Here is a 7,674-nt window from a genome sequence, read left to right on the forward strand (position 1 = left end):
AAGTTTAATGACTTGCATTTGTACAAGCAACAGTCCAAAAGCCCAATATATAAGTTTATTTTCATATATGACAAAGACATTTAAAAAGCTGTAAGTTTGGCATTCTTGCTTTAGATTTACTACTTCATAGTTGCAGATGAATTTCCTGATTAATCATTTCAGCTCTAGTTGAATGCCATTATGATTATTATGATGACTGTTATTATTACTGGAAACTACAATAACAACAATGTGCAGACATTACAATGTTGGTAAATGACAGATGGGAGCATCATTTTTTCCATATTCACACATTAAATTGTAAGTCTTCCGGCTGCATATTTTCCCTAAAAACTTGGTTGTGTATCATCAGCCGAATTATAGACTAAATTCAAAGTGTACCCTGTAATTAATTGGTGCAGCACCATGTCATGTCTGGCAACTCTAAATAGGCTTATATAATTATAAAAACATAACCGTGTTGACATTTTGTATAATTACCAAAAAAAAATAATTTAAAAATTAAAAGGCTCATGCAAATGTACCTCTCTCACATTTCCACCGACAGACAACCACATACTTCGGCTACTAGTTGATGCAAAGAGTGTCACCCTCTGATCAGTCTAAGGATGTGCTTGTAATTTTGTGGATCCTATTAAAATAGAAATTCAAGTTTCACAACTACACGTCCTTATCAGTTTAAAGCAATATGAAACGATACACACTGAAAAATAACTTTATACATATAAATAGGTTTTCTGTTCTTTTTGGCAATACATTTAGATTTTTTGTAACATTTTAGACAGCTGGCCAATGGACGTACCAATGTAAACAATCATACAGTAAATCTAAAATCTAGCCTGAATTAGACAAAAAAATGTGCCAGTACCCTAATTCAACACGACCCTAACCCTACACAACATTACCCTAACCCTAATTATTTAGCCATTTCTTATCCTTTTTTGTAAGGACATTTTCAGCAGTTTTCTTAGCATTAAGCGGTAAGGTGCAGTTAACCTCACTAGCATTGTGTACACAGGGTTTTAGAAATACCGAAGTCCAAAAACTGAACTTGATTTTAGTTAGACAGTTTTAGGTCATGCATCAATGCATTAAAGTAAATTTTAGGCAATTGCTTCACTAGTTTCATAGTATACCCCTTGGAAATGCAGACAAAACTCATTAGTATTGGTAAGTACTGGCCCATTTTTAACACTGTCTAAAAGGACTGCATGCCTGTATAGCTGCAATGATCAGTTGATTAACCGATTAGTTGATCAACAGAAGATGTATCTATTGTATCTGTATCTAAGTATTTTGATACATTTTTATAAAATTATCTTTTTCTAGCTACTCAAATTGGAATATGTTCGTTACTTAGTCTTCTATGATAGTAAACTGTATATCTTGGAGGTTTGGACCAAGTTAATTGAGAAAATAATCAGTATATTAATTGATAACACAAATAAACCTCAATTGCTGCCCTAAATGTCTGTATGATGGATGGTGCAATGATTTAAAACAAAAGAGCACAACCAGTACTTGCCATTAATCAGGGGTGTAAGCTATTACAGCCTGCAAATAGTATAGACTATATGGAGTTCACCGGGGGTGATTAAATACTGCAGAGGGTCATATGGTTTTTCCCATGCCTCTGTTCATTGAGGAAGTCTCAAATTCATCAGTGAAGTCATCCCTCTTTCTACCCAGAATGCATTGGCCAGAACCCACCAAATAAATAACTTGGCTTTTTTCATCTGGATTCCTTGATGTATTGGGTTGGATTTTTCCATTACTAAGCAGAATAAGAGCATTTCCTTTCACTTCCAGCAGTCTCTAAAGCTGGCGCTCACCATCAGGAATGTAAACACACACAGTCTGTAAACAAGGCTCTCTCTGACCCCCAACCCCCCTCTGACAACGCTGACCACCGCAGACCAGCCTAATGACGTCCCTCGCTGACCCCCCCAAACTCTCAAAGAGAGACGCAGCCCCATTATTCAGCCAAGAGGTCACAGGAGGGAGCAGGGAAGAGGGTGAAAGAGGAGGAAGGATGGTGTAGTGTCAGCCATGGGCCTAAGAAAGTACAGAGACTCAGATGACAGCCCCACTGATATCTTCTCCTGAGTCACAGTATCCCCAATCAGTGAGTAATGGAACAGAAAAACAAATGTGGGCTCTGTGGTGGGGGGTTAGAGGATTAATGATCTAAGAGCCACTGCAGCTGGCCGAGGGACGGCACTGAGGTTCCTCAGCGAGCCATCAGCACTTGTGAAAGGGGGCTCTAGAGGTGAGTTTAAGACTGGGGGGTCAGAGTGCCGTCAACATAGACTCCATCCTCCCCCGAAACCAACAGGGATGTTGTCAGCACAGTGCCGCATCTGCACAGAGAACAAAGGCCACTGACAGGGTGAGAGGGAAAGAGAGATGGGAGCAGGAGAGAGTTTTCTAATTTTAACCACAATGCCACAGTTGAGAGAAGCATCACAGGCCTCATTTGGAACATATTGTTCAGATTAAAGTCTTGATAAATATACAAGCTCCAAACAAGCTCTGCACTCCTTACTCCTGAGTGTGAGGGTTTGAATGTTTTCTACCAATGGACACTGGTGTTGCATACAAAAGCAGCTGTGTTAGAAAGTTTGGGTGATTTAAACAACATTTTTTGCTTCCTCTGTTGCACATAAAATCTACAGCTTTTGTCAGCCCTGCAACCATTCTAAATTAGGTGACAAATTGTGGTCACAAGGGCCTCGCTAGCTGCTGATAAAGTGATTTTCTGCTTGAGGAAGAGAGAAAAGGTGCCGTGGCAGAGGGATCTCAACAGCTGATGGAGTCCCCTGGGGAGTAACAGGGAATTTGTCCACAGGTAAGGGTTTTGTTTGGCTGTGACCTAACATTCGTACTGCATACAAAATGTGTAAAACAGAGGTATGGTTCAACTTCAGTATTTGCATGCAGATGATGAGGCAGTTGTTAAACACATACCATTTGATGCAAAGTGAAGGAAAAGCAACAACTTGTGATCAACTGTAATTGTGATTAATGTGATTTCCATTTCCTTTGAAAACAAACGTTTGACATGTTGGGGAATAAGCTTAATCGGTTTCTGTCAGAGAGTTAGATGAGAAGATCAATAGCACTCTCATATCTGACCGTTAAATACAAAGCTACATCCAGCAACCAGTTAGCTTAGCTTAGCTTAGCATCAAGACCTGAAACAGGGGCTCTGCCAAAAGGGTAAAAAAAATCTACCTACCAGCATCTCAGCTCACTAATTAACTCGTTATTTGTTTGACCCGTACAAACACCAAAGTGCAAAATGCGTTTGGGCTATTTCTTGGCTCTAAGCAGTTGCCAGGCAACCAACAGAGACTCCAGAAAGTGACCGGATGGATTAAACAAACAAGATATAATGTGTTAATTAGTGAGCTTTAGAGATGCTCATAGTTAGGCCTATATAACAGAGCCAGGCTAGCTGTTTCCCTCTGTTCCCAGTCTTTGTGCTAAGCTAAGCTAAATATAATACATACATGACAGTGGCATCAATCTTCTCATCTAACTAGTGTATTTCCTAAAATGTTGAACTATTCATTTATATTATAGCTGGAACCCCCTTTATGAGATGCTGATACATTTTTAATTTCCTGAATATAAATAGAGCAATAAAACTTTATCCTGTACCTTGCAACAGAGTGGACTGATAACGAAATTCTAATTTCTTAACAGAGGAAGACATTATAGCAAATATGCAGCTCATCTTAACAAAAAAAAGGTACCGGGGGAAACAGATTGATTAAATGATAATCATTTGGAAAGGGCACTTATGAGTGGGGAAGTCAGGTTTCTTGAGGCCAGAATATTTGACACTCTGTTGCAGAGAGGAAAATGTCTTGGTTTTACATTCCAGCGGTCAGGATGAAAGTGAGCAACTGTCCAGAACGAAGGCCCAATGAAGCGCCTTGGGTCATAGCTTGTGCCAGACAGCTTCGACTTTATGTGTGCCTGTAAAGATGTTACTGACTCAGAATGGAGCTGCAGCCCTAAAACTAAACTAAAATGTTTGTATTAAGCTGCAGTTTGGCCACACACCGAAAGAAAAAAAATAGGCACAATAAACCTGAACCTGGTTTTTAAAGGATTCTCCATCTACAGTATAATGAAGCCTCATTTTGGGAAGTGAAAGCACTTCTTGCCTGCTAAGTGCAATCATTAATATCCAGTCTAAAATCACTCATCACAGTCATACACATTCACTTGTCCTCACAACACACCCACAGATCAAAGTCGTTTTCATGATTCATACTGCGTTGCTCTTGGACAGAATTGTTATCAAGTGTTTTCACCACTCAAGTAATGCCAAGATACTAATCTCTCTGCTCTCTCGGCTGCTCTGTAACAACATGTACAGTGGTATTGGAGCACCACTTGTCAGGCAGATGCTTTTCTGAGAGTGTCTGCTGAGTGGTAAAGTGAAGCTGGATTGATCCCCTCCACCCACTCATCAGCAAGTGACCAAGGGCTACCCTGAGGCTCAAGCTGCCTCAGAGACTCTGATCATAAAGAGAACACAACTATCTGCCATCTGCAGAGACAGAAGAGACAGACTGAGACGAGCGCTTATCAAATACGAAAGAGTATTTTCTTGTTATAGGAAAAAGGCATTTACAGGTTAGGAGCTCATCTGCTTTAAGTGAGATAACATAGTGAGAAGTAACACATAGGAGAAATTAAGGGTGACAGTTTGGTCAATAAGTGAACCGCAATGTCCTGATTCGCAAGGTCCTTAACTTCTCAAAGTCACAGAACATCCCGATGAGGACAGAAGAAGTCTTTTTGCTAGCTGACCTAAATACATCTTCCATTCGCCGGGCATTAAAAATTACTTTGCCAAGAATTGTGCTCCCATACCTTGGCAGACAAATAGGGACTTTTTCGTCTGCTTGTTTTAAGGCACATCCAGTCTCTGAGGGGATAAGTGTAACAGCTCAACAAACACCACTGCACGAGTTTGTCGGGACTCAGGAGCAGAACGCAGAAACCACACAGCCCGAGAAACGAGAGCGAAGGTGATGAAAGAGGATCGGCAAAGTGGTGTCAAAATGTTAAAGCCAGATGACTGGCCATGCTCATAGAAGACAGCGCCACAGTCTCTGTCCGCCTGTCTTTTTTCACCCCCCCTCCTTCTTCTTCCTGCTAAACAGAAATGTTCGGAGAAGTTCAAGGCCAAAGGGGTAGGCAGAAATAAAAGCCCCATTTAAACAGTTCTTTTATGTGGCTTCACATGCAGTTTCAAATAACTGTCCGAATTACCACAGACACATCCCATACGCTCTCCCGCTGTCCAAATTACATGTATGCACACACGTACGCTTACACTTGCATGCTTTTAGAGACATTCAACACATCCAGCCGTCTATCAAGTAACAAAAGTGGGCTGGACAGGACTGGAGAGAAGGGGACAGAGGAGAGCTGTGCACATCTTTTTTGTTGCAAAAATATAAATAGCACATGGGCTGACAGCAGGCTTTCTGACACGGTGGGTGTAATGCAGTCGTTGCTTATGGCTGACAGAGAAAAAGCACAGCTACTTCATTAAGTGCAAAGGAAAGGAAGCGAGGACAAAGCAAACAAAGCAAGAGTTGGGTGAAAAAGAAAAAGGAAAGGGCGGTGGTGGAAGGAGTGTTGGGGGTGGGCGGGTGGCGGTGGTGAGGGGGGGAGGGATTTCTTCTTCCTTTCCATCTCAGCTCATAGCAGAGACTCAGGCAGCATCTCTAGGTAAGCCTCCCCATCACTTGGGCCTCATATTGCCAAGGCTGTTCGGTTCCCACACTGTGTCTGGGCCTGGATCTGGCCTTCCTCCCCGCTCAAGCAGCCCTGCGTCTTTAGACCCCCAGGCCCCGGAGCAGAGGTTACACCAACATAGCCAGCCACAGCAGCATGTCAGCCCCACACCAACCGTTGCCTTGGTGCAGCTGCATTAACGAAGAGCTCCTGACTCTGCAAGGGGAAAGTGATTTGCCATGACGTGTATGGCTCCCCTCTTTCCTTTCCTTCTCTTTTCCTTGCTTGTTGCTGATCGCTCACTAAGAAACCTCCTCTCTCACTGTCTGTCTCTGCACCCTTAATCTCTCCTGTTTCCCCCGGTCTCATTTTTCCCTTCTTTGTCATTCTCTCCACCACATCCTCAAATCTTCCCTCCCTCATTCCACTGCTCTTTTGCTCTTTTTTCTTCCTGGAGTAATGACTGATGCCTGAAACACAGTGCCGTGATTAGACTGACACTGATGAAAGACGAAGACTTCTTGACGGCAACATCTGCGTTGAATAAATATTGAGCTGACAAATTGTGCTTCTTTTTTTGTTGTTGTTCATCTCTCTGTTTCTCTAGTTCTCAAAATTGTTCCCAGCATGCAGACTTGCCAGTGCCACGGAGTTGCCACCGACATCAAACACAATATTTATTTTCAGTTAGGCACAAAATATGCTCACAAATATCTTCAGAGCCAAACACAGATAATATGTCACTGCAGAGCTGCTTGCCTTGCACTGACAAACAGGAACCGGAGGAGAAGCCTGTCAAGTGGTCGTCCACGGCGTTTCACTTTGTGACCGACAAACAGGTGCATGCCATTACAGACCGACACCCATACAGCAGCATTCCACACTACAAGGAAGTGTGTAATCGATGTTGTGGAAAATAAAGTGAGAAAAAAGTAGTTCTAATTGCAAAATGTAAATATTGAGTTTTCCCACAAGTGGGGGCAGACCACCCAGGATGCAAAATAGTCACCCACCCCCTTTCTCCTTTTTGCCTTGTCGACCGCCTGAGAGATGTCTTTTTGTGTGCGAAACATCACCAACCACAATCAACACTCACACAGAAACCATGATGTGTCTTTGCATGCAAATACTTCTGGCAGCTCTGGCTTGGCCTTTGTATTGTGGGAAATTTAAGTGATGAAAACCTGGAGGGAGAAGGCTGAGTGGATCAGAAATCAAGTGTATAACGCTGTGTCTTTCTCGCTCCTGTAAAGGTGCCAGAGTTTTTGATTCAGTCTGCCCTTGTCTGGTCTGAATAATTTCTCACAAAACAAGAGAGCAAGAGGGCAGCCAGCTGGGCAGCATGGTACTGTAGCTGCAGTGTCTGACAGACAAGAGACTCCCTCCGTGTGTGTGTGTTACAGGCCGGTGTCAAATACTTGTCTGGACTGTGACAAATATCTCCTGGTAGTCTCACTACAATTACCTGCAGGATTAGCTATATAACATAACTGTTCACACTGCTGATGCTGTTTGAAGATCAAAGACACATGGTTTTTTTCTAACAACAGAAAACTCACAGTGAAACTTAATTTGAGCCTCATTCTTCCTCCTCTCTTCAAGTCTGTATAAATGAAAGCAACCGAGCTTACGGACACAACAAAAAAGCAATTAAGTGATTGCAAAAAATTTGTGAGTCAACAGAAGGAGCCTGCTGGAGTAACTGATGCAACAAACTCTCTAAAAACTCCACTTTTAGCCTCTACATTTCAAAATACTCTGCTTTTAAAGTTCCATTTATTTAGACAAGTGTCATTATTACCAGCTTTCTAAAAGCATCTTTTAAAAAAATCTATGGATTAGGCACCAAGCAGTCTGGCAAAAAACAGCACATTCCCAGCCATCAGGAGTAAAATGCAAAAAAAAAAAAAA

General features: G+C 42.0%; 1 protein-coding gene across 2 annotated transcripts in view; it reads right to left on the reverse strand.

The window, feature by feature from the left end:
- scube3 (signal peptide, CUB domain, EGF-like 3) overlaps positions 1-7,674 on the reverse strand; it is a 72,414-nt gene that overhangs the window by 64,416 nt on the left and 324 nt on the right. The gene's annotated exons all lie outside the window — the stretch shown is intronic.

The sequence above is a fragment of the Morone saxatilis genome, unplaced genomic scaffold (genome assembly GCF_004916995.1).
Source record: "Morone saxatilis isolate NCDOM2014 unplaced genomic scaffold, NCSU_SB_2.0 Contig15, whole genome shotgun sequence".
Classification (NCBI taxonomy): domain Eukaryota; kingdom Metazoa; phylum Chordata; class Actinopteri; family Moronidae; genus Morone; species Morone saxatilis.